Below are 15,725 nucleotides of genomic sequence, written 5' to 3'. Positions count from 1 at the left end.
CATTTCTACATTTTCATTATGAGAATTCTGAGCATAGTCCCGTCTTATAAGATGAGAAATTACCGCGTTTACGGGGTTGGAAGCATATGTTTCTGGTTTTACGAAAACTCTGGCACCGTGTCGCAACCAGTACTAACTCTTAAAGTAATCGCGGTAAATACATATGCCACTGGTCTTAAATACTGTGTATTCCTTGATTTACTATAAACAGTCGACTTTGAGTTAGTAAATTCACCAGAGGTGCTCTGAAAAGCATTAATACCATTTTCATGGTGTCTAAGTTACTACGCTTGAGACATCAGCGAGCAACTGAGTAATCGTATGAATATTTGCCGAAGGCCTTTGAGACTCTCGTCTTAGAGCTGGTTTTGTGTTTGGCTAGCATTTGTCATCTGTGAATTTACTCTATTGGTGTCTTCTTAAATGAACGACGGTAAGTTCATTCCACACCAACATACCCTACATTAAAACGATGCTTGTTTTAATTAAGAATTTACGTTGCGGATAATAGCATTTTATAAATCATTTCGAAAATGTAAGCTGCTGAGACAGTATAAATTATCTCTGCTGATAACGTATATCCAGGATGATTATCGAAAAGATGCACTATGAAGAAAGCATTTTACGCACATATTTAAATGTAATAGGAATATTATTTAAATATTATATTTGTGCTTATAGTCAGAGAGATCATATTGATATTCGTGAATATTTCTTTTACAGCTATAAAAATGCTTCTTGGAGGTGGCGTAGTTCCATGGCAGTTGAAGTTCTGGCCGATCGTGTAATGAATTGCTGGGGAGAGGTTACCGAAGCGTACGCAGACGATTCATGATTTGGAGGAGATTCCGATACACGTGATTTAGCTACTCTTTCTACGGTTTCACATTCTACTACGGTAACTGATGGCAGTCTCGGTAACACAGTGTCAAGTGGGCCACTGGGTGAAACGCTTACTGTAGATGCAGGAGGTAGGGTGTATGCCTATGCTTCAAGAACCTTTTCATGAAAGTCGTGAAACTGAATGATACTAATGTGCCTGCATATGTGGATTTATAGGCGTGGACTAAAGAAGGTTGTGAGCCCCAATCAGTTGGTCTTCCTCCTGACGGCATACGTTTACTAACGCAGGTTAATGTTGCTAACTTCTCACAGATTTTTCAAACTTCCATCACAGATTTTGCGCTTCTGATACATTGGCATGCATATTGTCACGTAGAAGAAGGTGTAATTAGGTGAATGACGAACACTAACTTCACTTAACGACGGTTTATTCAGCACTTGCACATACGAGGTGCATTCAAGTTCTAAGGCCTCCGATTTTTTTTCTAATTAACTACTCACCCGAAATCGATGAAACTGGCGTTACTTCTCGACGTAATTGCCCTGCAGACGTACACATTTTTCACAACGCTGACGCCATGATTCCATGGCAGCGGCAAAGGCTTCTTTAGGAGTCTGTTTTGACCACTGGAAAATCGCTGAGGCAATAGCAGCACGGCTGGTGAATGTGCGGCCATGGAGAGTGTCTTTCATTGTTGGAAAAAGCCAAAAGTCACTAGGAGCCAGGTCAGGTGAGTAGGGAGCATGAGGAATCACTTCAAAGTTGTTATCACGAGGAAACTGTTGCGTAACGTTAGCTCGATTAGCGGGTGCGTTGTCTTGGTGAAACAGCACACACGCAGCCCTCCCCGGACGTTTTTGTTGCAGTGCAGGAAGGAATTTGTTCTTCAAAACATTTTCGTAGTATGCACCTGTTACCGTAGTGCCCTTTTGAACGCAATGGGTAAGGATTACGCCCTCGCTATCCCAGAACATGGACACATCATTTTCTCAGCACTGGTGGTTACCCGAAATTTTTTTGGTGGCGGTGAATCTGTGTGCTTCCATTGAGCTGACTGGAGCTTTGTTTCTGGATTGAAAAATTGCATCCACGTCTCGTCCATTGTCAGAACCGACGAAAAGAAAGTCCCATTCATGCTGTCGTTGCGCGTCAACATTGCTTGGCAACATTCCACACGGGCAGCCATGTGGTCGTCCATCAGCATTCGTGGCACGCACCTGGATGACACTTTTCGCATTTTCAGATCGTCATGCAGGATTGTGTGGACAGAACTCACAGAAATGCCAACTCTGGAGGCGATCTGTTCAACGGTCACTCGGCGATCCCCCAAAACAATTCTCTCCACTTTCTCGATCATGTCGTCAGACCGGCTTGTGCGAGCCCGAGGTTGTTTCGGTTTGTTGTCATACGATGTTCTGGCTTCATTAAACTGTCGCACCCACGAACGCACTTTCGACACATCCATAACTCCATCACCACATGTCTCCTTCAACTGTCAATGAATTTCAATTGGTTTCACACCACGAAAATTCAGAAAACGAATGATTGCACGCTGTTCAAGTAAGGAAAACGTCGCCATTTTAAGTATTTAAAACAGTTCTCATTCTCGCCGCTGGCGGTAAAATTCCATCTGCCGTACGGTGCTGCCATCTCTGGGACGTATTGACAATGAACGCGGCCTCATTTTAAAACAATGCGCATATTTCTATCTCATTCCAGTCCGGAGAAAAAAAATCGGATGCCTTAGAACTTGAATGCACCTCGTACAAGAGCGCTTGGCGAACTGTCTCCATCCAGAACACATACAGTATATATACAGCTATGGAACATTCCAGTGCAATGATTCTTGACACTTGTGAATACTTCTAGAATGTAGAACCGAATAGATAAATTAAAATTGTGCAATACAGGTGAGTTTTCAACTCACGCTCCCCCATGCAACAGTTTAGTACTATAACCACTACACCACGGAGCTACTCAGCTTCAACTGCGACATTGTTCCCTCCTTAAGAGGACAGCGTCTCAGTGTTACGTCCTCCTAGTCCGGGAACGAGTCATCGCTCCTGCATACTCCGACTCCTGATGACTGATTCTCGCCCTGATGGTGATATTCTTAGAACTTCATTTGCCGCTACGCTTTTCGTCACCTTTCCGCTTGTTGCCTGTCGCTGGAGCTTCGAATTTACCCTGGGTTGCAGGATCAAAATGGTTTAAATGGCTCTGAGCACTATGGGACTTAACGTCTGAGGTCATCAGTCCCCTAGAACTTAGGACTACTTAAACCTAACTAACCTAAGGACATCACACATACCCATGCCCGAGGCCGGATTCGAACCTGCGACCGCAGACGTCGCGCGATTCCAGACTGTAGCGCCTAGAATCGCTCGGCCACTCCTGCCGGAGGTTGCAGGATCCTTATAGGGCTTCATTCGAAGGACATGGACCGTATGATCTTTTGTCGTCTTGTGTCGGGGTCAAAATCTTCAACTTCGTAAGTAACATCAGTAGTGTCAGTGTCGTCGTAACTGCCGTCTGCTTCACGTCTGCTGTGCAGCGAGCTACCTTAATTTAAGTATTAACTGTATTTTTCTTACTTGTCACTTCTTCTGCCGTGTGTTTTTGCTTTTGGAAGCTTTAATTGTCGAGTGCTAGTAATTGTGTACCACAGATTTCGTGTTTGTTTTGCATACAGTCAGAGAGAGTCCCTTTAGTCAACCATAGTGCCAGTAGTGCTAGTGTTTTCAATACAGTCCAGAGACAGGTAGTGCTATTTTCATTGTTTTCTACAAGAAGTGGCTAGCATCCACAGTTTAGTCAACAATCAGCCGCCTTTAGTGAATTTGCAGTCTAGTTAAAAGATGATTAACTTTCTACAGTAAATTGATTTCTTAGGATGGATAGGATGTGTGACTGCTGTGTACGGACGCAGGAGGAGCTGGCCACTGTTCGCGAACAGCTGAACGTGTTGATGGCCGCGGTCAGCCGTCTTCAGGCTGCTGCCTCGGAGTGTAGCGGCAGTGGGGAGTCTGGTGCGTCGCACGGTACACCCCAGGTGTTACATGCTTCACCCACTGTCCCTGCTGTCGAGGCATCTTCGCGGGTACCGGGCGCGGTTGGGCCACCCTCTCCCCGAGGGGAGTGGCGGGTTCAGCGGCGTTCGCGTCGCACGAGGCGGAGGGTAAATGTGGAGGCTGGCCGTGTGGCATCGCCCGCTCTGCCTGTGAGTGGACATGTGGCCGCTCCTTCATCAAGGTCCGAGCAGGCACACGGGGGGAGGGGTTTATTAGTTATTGGGAGCTCCAACGTTAGGCGGGTGATGGAGCCGCTTAGGGAAATAGCGGAAAGGTGTTTCACTCTGCTTGCCGGAGGGTCTATTCCGAGATGTGGAGGAGGCCCTGCCGGCGGCGACAGAGAGCACTGGGTGCACCCGACTGCAAATTGTTGCTCATGTCGGCACCAATGACTCCTGCCGTCTGGGTTCAGAGGTCATCCTCAGTTCGTACAGGGGGTTGGCGGAATTGGTGAAGGCGGAAAGCCTCGCTCGCGGGCTGAAATCAGAGCTAACTATCTGTAGTATCGTTCCCAGAACCGATCGCGGTCCTCTGGTTTGGAGCCGAGAGGAAGGCTTAAATCAGTGGCTCAGACGATTCTGCGGAGATCTGGGGTGCAAATTTCTCGGCCTCCGCTATCGGGTGGAGAAATGTAGTGTCCCCCTGAATAGGTCAGGCGTGCACTACACTCCGGAAGCGGCTACAAGGGTAGCGGAGTACGTGTGGAGTGCACATGGGGTTTTTTTAGGTTAGAGAGAAAGTTAGCTGAAACCAGACGTAAACAGTAATGAAATCCTAAACTCAGATTGGAATGCATACCGCAGAGACAGGCTGGACAGTGAAGGGGGAGGCGTGTTTATAGCGATATGAAGTGCAATAGTATCGTAGGAAATTGACGGAGATCCGAAATGTGAAATAATTTGGGTGAAGGTCACGGTTAAAGCAGGCTCAGACATGGTAGTTGGATGTCTCTATAGGCCCCCTGGCTCAGCAGCTGTTGTGGCTGAGCACCTGAAGGATAATTTGTAAAATATTTCGAGTAGATTTCCCCACCATGTTATAGTTCTTGGTGGAGATTTTAATTTGCCGGATATAGACTGGGAGACTCAAACGTTCATAAAGGGTGGCGGGGACAAAGAATCCAGTGAAATTTTTTTAAGTGCTTTATCTGAAAACTACCTTGAGCAGTTAAACAGAGAATCGACTCGTGGCGATAACATATTAGACCTTCTGGTGACAAACAGACCCGAACTATTTGAAACAGTTAACGCAGAACAGGGAATCAGCGATCATAAAGCGGTTACTGCATCGATGATTTCAGCCGTAAATAGAAATATTAAAAAAGGTAGGAAGATTTTTCTGTTTGGCAAAAGTGACAAAAAGCAGATTACAGAGTACCTGACGGCCCGACACAAAAGTTGTGTCTCAAGTACAGATAGTGTTGAGAATCAGTGGACAAAGTTCAAAACCATCGTACAATGTGCGTTAGATGAGTATGTGCCAAGCAAGATCGTAACAGATGGAAAAGAGCCACCGTGGTACAACAACCGAGTTAGAAAACTGCTGCGGAAGCAAAGGGAACTTCAAAGCAAACATAAACATAGCCAAAGCCTTGCATACAAACAAAAATTACGCGAAGCGAAATGTAGTGTGAGGTGGGCTATGCGAGAGGAGTTCAATGAATTCGAAAGTAAAGAACTATGTACTGACTTGGCAGATCCTAAGAAATTTTGGTCTTATGTCAACGCGGTAGGTGGCTCAAAACAAAATGCCCAGACACTCTGTGACCAAAATGGTACTGAAACAGAGGATGACAGACTAAAGGCCGAAATACTAAATGTCTTTTTCCAAAGCTGTTTCACAGAGGAAGACTGCACTGTAGTTCCTTCTCTAGATTGTCGCACAGATGACAAAATGGTAGATATCGAAATAGACGACAGAGGGATAGAGAAACAATTAAAATCGCTCAAAAGAGGAAAGGCCGCTGGACCTGATGGGATACCAGTTCGATTTTACACAGAGTACGCGAAGGAACTTGCCCCCCTTCTTGCAGCGGTGTACCGTAGGTCTCTAGAAGAGCGTAGCGTTCCAAAGGATTGGAGAAGGGCACAGGTAATCCCCGTTTTCAAGAAGGGACGTCGAACAGATGTGCAGAACCACAGACCTATATCTCTAACGTCGATCAGTTGTAGAATTTTGGAACACGTATTATGTTCGAGTATAATAACTTTTCTGGAGACTAGGAATCTGCTCTGTAGGAATCAGCATGGGTTTCGAAAAAGACGGTCGTGTGAAACCCAGCTCGCGCTATTCGTCCACGAGACTCAGAGGGCCATAGACACTGGTTCACAGGTGGATGCAGTGTTTCTTGGCTTCCGCAAGGCGTTCGACACAGTTCCTTACAGTCGTTTAATGAACAGAGTAAGAGCATATGGACTATCAGACCAATTGTGTGATTGGATTGAAGAGTTCCTATATACATAAATGACCTTGTGGATGACATCGGAAGTTCACTGAGGCTTTTTGCAGATGATGCTGTGGTGTATCGAGAGGTTGTAACAATGGAAATTTGTATTGAAACGCAGGAGGATCTGCAGCGAATTGACGCATGGTGCAGGGAATGGCAACTGAATCTCAATGTAGACAAGTGTAATGTGCTGCGAATACATAGAAAGATAGATCCCTTATCATTTAGCTACAAAATAGCAGGTCAGCAACTGGAAGCAGTTAATTCCATAAATTATCTGGGAGTACGCATTAAGAGTGATTTAAAATGGAATGATCATATAAAGTTGATCGTCGGTAAAGAAGATGCCAGACTGAGATTCATTGGAAAAATCCTAAGGAAATGCAGTCCGAAAACAAAGGAAGTAGGTTACAGTACGCTTGTTCGTCCACTGTTTGAATACTGCTCAGCAGTGCGGGATCCGTACCAGATAGGTTTGATATAAGAGATAGAGAAGATCCAAAGGAGAGCAGCGCGCTTCGTTACAGGATCATTTAGTAATCGCGAAAGCGTTACGGAGATGATAGATAAACTCCAGTGGAGGACTCTGCAGGAGAGACGCTCAGTAGCTCGATACGGGCTTTTGTTGAAGTTTTGAGAACATACCTTCACCGAGGAGTCAAGCAGTATATTGCTCCCTCCTACGTATATCTCGCGGAGAGACCATGAGGATAAAATCAGAGAGATTAGAGCCCACACAGAGGCATACCGACAATCCTTCTTTCCACGAACAATACGAGGCTGGAATAGAAGGGAGAACCGATAAAGGTACTCAGGGTACCCTCCGCCACACACCGTCAGGTGGCTTGCGGAGTATGGATGTAGATGTAGATGTAGACAACTTTTTTGGAGATAATACTCAGTAAATGTCTTAAGATGGCCTTGTAAGCCGAAAAACGGTTAGCAATAAAAGTAATATTGTAGAACAAAAGCAAACTGGTGCTTTTCATTTATCAGACAACTGTCTTACAACCTTATAAAGTCCAAAGTAGCCCCTCAGGAGCATCTTAGAGAGACCAACCTTCCGAACAGGAGTGAAGATCCAGACAAGATCACCAGGATGGTAGACGACAGGGCGTTTGCTCGCAATCGTTTTCTTGAGCCTGCAGCGCGTGGAGTCGAGCTAACTGCCGAGCTTCCTCAGCTCTGGTTAACACCTGGGCGATGTAGTCATCGTCCACGCCATCAGGATGTAACGGAAGCACAGAGTCCATCGTCGTAGTCGCCTCACGCCCATGCACCAGAGGAAATGACGTAAATCCTGTGGTGTCTTACTTGGCGGTGTTGTAGCCAAACGTCACACACATTTGAACATTTTTTCTTATTAAGGCGTTCAGTCAGCCCGTTAGTTTGCGGATGGTAAGCAGTCGTCACATGATGAGTAATGTTGCACCGACGGTTTATCTCTGTCACAAGATTCGATTGAAAAACTTTACCTCGATCCGTAATTAACGTCCTTGTGGCACAGTGTTTTAATACAAGCCGTGCGAGATTAGCCGAGCGCTCTAAGGCGCTGCAGTCATGGACTGTGCGGCTAGTCCCGGCGGAGGTTCGAGTCCTCCCTCGGTCATGGGTGTGTGTGTTTGTCCTTAGGATAATTTAGGCTAAGTAGTGTGTAAGCTTAGGGACTGATGGCCTTAGCAGTTAAGTCTCATAAAATTTCACACACATTTGAGCTTTTTTTTTTTTAATCCAATGTCTTCCACGATGAATTTAGCTACCTCGGATGCTTCGGCTATTTTCACAGGATATGTAAGCATAGCGTGTCAGATAATCAGTGCAAACAATAATCCATCTATTACAACTAGCAGACGTTGGAAATCGTCCGAGGATGTCAATCCCAACACGCTGGAAAGGCATTTCGGCTGGTGGAATTGGTCTGAGTCAGCCAGGTGGTTTCTGAGCAACTGCCTTTCTCCTCTGGCACTCTCGACAGTGCGACACATAGTGACGGACACTCCTAAATAAACCTGGCCAGAAAAATCTCTGGCGGATTCTATTGTATGTCTGAATAAATCCTAGTTGTGCGGCCTCAGGTATGTCATTGAATTTCTGTAGAACAGCTAAGTGTATGTGTTTAGGAATCACTGGTAGCCACCTCATTCCAAACGGATTAAAGTTTTTCTTGCAAAGTAATCCATTAACTACCTTTAATTGTCCTTTCACATCCTCTGACTAATATAAGGCAAGCATAATTTGAGATATCTTGGCGTCCTTCTTCTGCTCAGCAGAGAGATCCTCGAGTATAGCGAGACAGTCACTATCTTCATGAAAGTCTTGAGAGACAGTCGGCATCTTGGTGTTTGAAAATGGTTCAAACGGCTCTGAGCACTATGGGACATAACATCTGAGGTCATCAGTCCCCTAGAACTTAGAACTACTTAAACCTAACTAACCTAAGGACATCACACACATTCATGCCCGAGCCAGGATCCGAACCGGCGACTGTAGTGGTTGCACGGTTCCAGACTGAAGCGCGTAGAACCGCTCGGTCACAGCGGCCGGCTCTTGGTGTTTTCTTCCACTTTAGTACACTATGGTAGTGTCATACTCTTGAAGACGTAGTGCCCACCTGGCGAGTCGTCCTTTTGGATCCTTAAGACCTGTCAACGAACAAAGAGAATGATGGTCTGTAACAACTGTGAATGGCCTTCCATAGAGATACTGTCGAAATTTGCACATGGCCCATAACAAAGCAAGACATTCGCTTTCTGTGGTTGAGTAGTTTATCTCAGATTTTGTAAGTGTCCTAGAAGCATAGGCTATAACCTTCTCTTTTCCATCCAAAATTTGCATCAGAACATCACTGATCCCATACCCACTGGATTCTGTGTGTAATTCTGTAGGTGCTCTCTCATCATACAGACCAGGTACAGGGTCAGTCGTCAGCTATTTTCGCAGCACATCGAAAGAATCTTATTGAGCACCACCCTAGATAAATTTAGCATCGGATGTTGCTAACTCTTGGAGTGGCCTGGCTTTGATACAAAAGTCTTCGATAAAAGAACGGTAATAAGAACATAATCTGAGGAAGCTTCTCACATGTCTAATACCTTTAGAAATAGGAAATTCCATTATACATCTCACCTTTTTGCGTCTGGCCGCACGCTTTCGTTTGACACAAGGTGTCCAAGTATTTTGATTTCTTTTGCTCCAAAGAGACACTTTCTTGGATTAAGTTTCAGTCCACCTTGTTGGGAACGCTTAAGATCGACCCTCAGTCTTTTTATATGTTCAACAAATGTCTCTGAGAACACTATAATGTAATCTAAATAACAAAAACACATCGTCCACTTCAGGTGCCTTAGAAATTATCCATCATCCGTTCAAAAGTTGCTGGTGCATTACACAAACCAAACGACATTATATTAAACTCTTACAGGCCCTCGGAGGTGATGAATGCAGTTTTCTCACTATCAGCCTCATCTACTTCGATTTGCCAGATCCCAAGGACACGCCCATGGTTGAGAAAAACTTAGCCCCCTTCAGACAATCTAGTGTATCGCCAATTCGTAGAATAGGGTAAACGTTCTTTTTAGTTATCTTATTAACCTTCATGTAATCAACACAATAGTGCCATCCTTCTTCCTGACTAGGACCACTGGTGACGACCACGGTCTCTGCGAAGTCTGAATGATGTCATTCTTCATCATTTTCTCTAACTCGGCGCCAATTATTTGACGTTCCGTTGCTGACACACGGTATGCTCTCTGGCTTATTGGTTGATGGTCTCCAGTGCTAATCCGGTGCTTCACCGTCGAGTTGTCTAATTTACTCTTCACCTGTGGATCGAGGCATTCAGAGAACTCTTGAAGAATGGCAAATAGCTTCTTCTGTTGTTCCATAGTGAAATCTGGTGATAGTCGAGCTAGAAGGTCTTGCGTCGTAGTGGTAGCTCTAATTTCGCCCACAAACTCGGCATGGAAGGTTTCTATGACGCTCAGCTGTTCTTCAATTGAAGGCTCAACATTTGCTACTCACGTGCGTCTTGGAAGGATCTGCGGTTCTCGGCGACAGTTAACTATTCACAATTCACCGAATCCTTTTTTAAACGAGACGACAGAGGCTGGGATGAACAAGTTTTTATTCATTGGTAAGCTTCTCTTACATTCCGCTACAAGATCCATGGGTTGATGCATGACATGACACGTGACAGTTACCTTTCTAGCGCTGACTGCAGGAATGATCACTTCATCCAGCACACATAGTCTCCACACACTCAGATGCGCATCTTCCTGACCGCAGTGTCTCATCTTGTCTAGCATAATCTTCGAGCGACCACAGTCTATAATTGCCTGAGAAGCTTTCAAAAAGTCCCATCCGAGAATGACGTCATGGCTATACTCTTGTAAGATTATGAATTCTAAGGGCTGTGTATGGCCATTTATACCCACACAAACCGTACATCTTCCTGTAGGTTTTACATATTTCCCATTAGGCACCTTCAGCAGAGATGTTTTGCTGTCGACGAATACGGCTTTCTGCAACTAGTGACGGTAATTCTCCGAAATGACTGAATATGATTTTCTACAGTCCACAAGAGCTTGGGCTGGTCGGCCGTCCATGAGGATATCAACGTAATTACCTATCATTTTTGTAGTGATCGACGGCGGAGGATTTTTCTCTTCGGCGGCCTCACCTCCAAGGAAGGTCACACACTTTAGTTTTCCAGGTTTCGGCAGCTGATCGGCTGGAGCTTCTAAACTGCGATGGAAACTTTGATCAGCGTGTTGGAGAGCATCCTCTCCAGCTGCTAGCTTGCGGCGATAGTGATCTACGTCGTCCTGCAGCCACATCTTCTTGTTCATCTTGGTCGTCCCGGAGTTGGCGTCGGCTGAGACCGGTCTGCTCTCTTCTGGCGCAGGCGTCATCAAATATCCGCCGCTTTTCTCGACAATAGCGCACCACATGTCCCGGTCGCCCACAGTGGAAACATACTGGTTGGTTATCCTGGGTCCTCCAGTCTTCCTCCAGTCTTCAGGTTCCTCATGCGGCATTGTAGGAACGTAACTTCGCCTGGGTCTCTACTTTTTCACCGTTTTAAAGGGAAATGAAAGACGAGAGATTGGCTTCAATGTCTGTTACACTTCCTCCCTTATGACCTCTTGAAGCGTCTCGGTTTTTTACTCGCCGTGCAGTCCAAGTGCCTTCTGAACTTCCTCTCTCACTGTCTGACGAAGAACACTTGTGAAATCAGTTGCTTCCTCCATTACAGACATCGATACGACGTTTCGGAGACGTTCTAACTTCTTGTGTGTAATTCTTTTTTGATGCCCTGTCTCGACATACTGGTACCATTTTATGAAGTCGTCTGCTCTCGAAACCTCCTTCAGGAGTAGTGCTTGATACATGTCCTCAGAAACACCCTTCATGATATGTGCAATCTTATCTTCCTCCTTCATTCTAGGATCCACTATTGTACACAGCTCCAAGACGCCTTGAATGTAGGATGCTGTAGTTTCTCCTGGCCGCTGTGCCTTGCACTTAAATTTATCTTCAACCTTGCACTTCTGTCGTTGTGTGTCGCCGAAATACTTGCGCAGTTCCGCTTGGAATACTTCCCAGCTTGTGAACTTCTCCTCGTCGTTCTCATACCATTGCTTGGCAGTGCCCTCCAAGTAGAAAAATACGTTAGCCAAATACACGGTGTCATCCCATTTGTTAAATTTGGCTATACGCTCATGTACCTTCAGTCACCAGATAACCCGGAAGGATGTTTCATGTGGTGGCACACAGTTGCTGTTATCGTAACGTCCTCTTCTTCTTCTGTCTCCGATAGAATGCGATCTGTTGAATATGGCTCGAACTCGGGTTTCTCGCCATGTAAACGGCGGCTCCGTCGCGGGCTGATGGGAGCCACTGTGTCATCGATAATGTGCGCTATCACAAGTTCCAATGCATGGCGCCTCCACCAGAATAATGTCACGTAGAAGACGTGTAATTAGATGAATGACGAACACTAACTTCAGTTAACGAAGGTTAATTCAGCACTTGCACATACAAGAGCGCTTAGCGAACTGCCTCCGGCCAGAACACATACAGTATATATACAGCAACAGAACATTTCAGTACAATGATTCTTGACGTTTGCGGATACTTCTAGAATGTACTCGAACCGAATTTAGAAATTAAAATTGTATAGTCCAGGTGAGATTAGAACGCACGACCGTGCGACAGCTCGGTATCATAACCACTACACGACGGAGCTACTCAGCTTCTTCTGCGACAATATTTACGACGCAGTAGCTCATGGTGGATTAGATACACATAAAACATTGAGCAGATTTATTGATTACTCTTTTCAAAGAGTAAATACATATAGTTATTTCATTCTTATCATGGATAAAACATTTTTTCACTTGTAGGATTAATTCCGTAGGAATTTCCTGATACTATTTGGAAACACTGGTGGAGCGTGGCAATTTTCATCCTAGGATTGGTGGCTCTCCTTGATCTAATCGTCAATGAGTGACTTAAGTTGGATTTCGCATACCTGAAGAAACCTGAGGCTTATCTTCCTCGCCTGAATGGGGCCATTATTAACTTACACGGTGTTAGCGTAATGTCTTTTGTGAGTGTCTATTTTTTTGTCCCGTGTTGTTATTTCGAAATATGTCAAAGGAAATATGTGTTATACATGTAAGATATCTTTCTATCTCCTCAGAAGAACATTAACAGATATTAGATCTTTACTTGTTCTTATTCGGCTGGTAGGTGGTGCAATTGTCCATCTACATCTACATCTACGTCTACGTGATTACTCTGCTATTCACAATGAAGTGCCTAGCAGAGGGTTCAATGAACCACCTTCAAGCTGTCTCTCTACCGTTCCACTCTCGAACGGCACGCGGGAAAAACGAGCAATTAAATTTTTCTGTGCGAGCCCTGATTTCTCTTATTTTATCGTGATGGTCACTTCCCCCTATGTAGGTGGGCGCCAACAGAATGTTTTCGCAATCGGAGGAAAAAACTGGTGATTGAAATTTCATGAGAAGACCCCGTCGCAACGAAAAACGCCTTTGTTTTAATTATTGACACTCCAATTCACGTATCATGTCTGTGACACTATCTCCCCTATTTCGCGATAATACAAAATGGTCTGCCCTTCTTTGTACTTTTTCGATGTCATCCGACAGTCCCACCTGATGCGGATCCCACACCACAAAGCAATACTCCAGAATAGGTCGAACAAGCTTGGTGTAAGCAGTCTCTTTAGTAGACCTGTTGCACCTTCTAAGTGTTTTGCCAATGAATCGCAGTCTTTGATTTGCTCTACCCACAATATTATCTATGTGATCGTTCCAGTTTAGGTTATTTGTAATTGTAATCCCTAAGTATTTAGTTGAATTTACAGCCTTGAGATTTGTGTGACTTATCGCGTAATGGAAATTTAGCTGATTTCTTTTAGTACTCATGTGAATAACTTCACACTTTTCTTTATTCAGGATCAATTGCCACTTTTCGCACTGTTCAGATATCTTATCTAAATCTTTTTCAAGTCGTTTTGATCATCTGATGACTTTACAAGACGGTAAATGACACCATCATCTGCAAATAATCTAAGACGGCTACTCAGATTGTGTCCTACGTCGTTGATATAGATCAGGAACAAAAGAGGGCCTATAACACTTTCTTGGGGAACGCCGGATATTACTTCCGTTTTACTCGATGACTTTCCGTCTATTACTACGAACTGTGATCTTTCTGAGAGGAAATCACTAATCCAGTCGCATAACTGAGGCGATACTCCGTAGGCACGCAGTTTGGTTAGAAGACGCTTGTGAAGAACGGTGTCGAAAGCTTTCTGGAAATCTAAAAATATGGAATTGTTGTGCCAATCCAGTACGTCAGTAGTTCCAAACACTTAGATATTTATCAAAGCTCATCTCCAGCTGACGTAGCTCTTCAGTTATTTCTCTGATTCAGTTAAGACAAATGCGATGGTTGCTCCAGAAGTTCACATCCGTTTACCTTCTTCTTTCTTTTTCAATTGTGTTGTTTTTCCATGTCTAACGACCTATAAGTCTACAATACGATAAAATTTAAAATACCTTTTTCTTCTTGAGGTCAAGATAGCCTTTGTTGAGACGTCATAAAACATGACCATAATAACGCTTCTCAATAACAACATAATAACATTAACACCGTCTGGCTTACAGTCTGCGGCCATCTTTTCAATCAGCAAAACATCCCATAACAGCAAAATCTTGGTGACCCACTAGGAAACTAACTTAGCAACTGCGCGATGCTGGTCAGCATTGCTAACACTAGGCTACCGAGTCAAGAAATCAGCTATTTCTATTGTTACTCATAATATTAGATAACTGATAAAGTGACAAAAAAAGCCAGAAGAAAATGTGCGCTTGCTTTTCACTGATCTTTTCCTTTTCAAAGCATTGAAGTGCATGCTTTTACATTCTACGTGTGAGTTTTTTCTTCTTATTTGATCCATCTTCAGTTCTTCAATAAGCCACAATAACTTCCACTAAGCTGGATATTAGACTTTTGATAACCGTTTACCTTCGTTAAAACAGCAAAGAAAATTTGTGTTTTTTACTATTATTTTAGTTATCTGACAGTTTCAGGCACCTATGGTCTATTATTATTATTGTTATTATTAGCTGGCCGGAGTGGCCGAGCGGTTAAAGGCGCTACAGTCTGGAACCGCACGACCGCTACGGTCGCAGGTTCGAATCCTGCCTCGGGCATGGATGTGTGTGATGTCCTTAGGTTAGTTAGGTTTAAGTAGTTCTAAGTTCTAGGGGACTTATGACCACAGCAGTTGAGTCCCATAGTGCTCAGAGCCATTTGAACCCTTTTTTGTTATTATTATTGTCATCTTTGTTGTAGTTATTCGCCGGTCGGTGTGGCCGAGCGGTTCTAGGCGCTTTAATCTGGAACCGCGCGACCGCTACGGTCGCAGGTTCGAATCCTGCTTCGGGTATGGACGTGTGTGATGTCCTTAGGTTAGTTAGGTTTAAGTAGTTCTAAGTTCTAGAGGACTGATGACCTAAGATGTTAAGCCCCATAGTGCTCAGAGCCATTTGTACCATTTTTTTTTTTGTAGTTATTTTCACTGAGGTATGTGAATGATGTCCGCAGCCGCAGCTCGTGGTCTCGCGGTAGCTTTCTCGCTTCCCGAGCATGTGGTACAGGGTTCGATTCCCGGTGATTTCAGGGATTTTTCACCTGCCCCGAAGTGACTCGGTGTTTTTGTGCCATCTTCATCATCATCATTCATCCCCGGTACGGTCGAAGGAAGGCAACGGCAAACCATCCCCATCAGGACCTTGCCTAGTACGGCGGTGCGGGTCTCACGCATCGT

This window comes from Schistocerca serialis, chromosome 3 (assembly GCF_023864345.2).
Source record: "Schistocerca serialis cubense isolate TAMUIC-IGC-003099 chromosome 3, iqSchSeri2.2, whole genome shotgun sequence".
Lineage (NCBI taxonomy): Eukaryota > Metazoa > Arthropoda > Insecta > Orthoptera > Acrididae > Schistocerca > Schistocerca serialis.
This window is presented reverse-complemented; position numbering follows the sequence as displayed.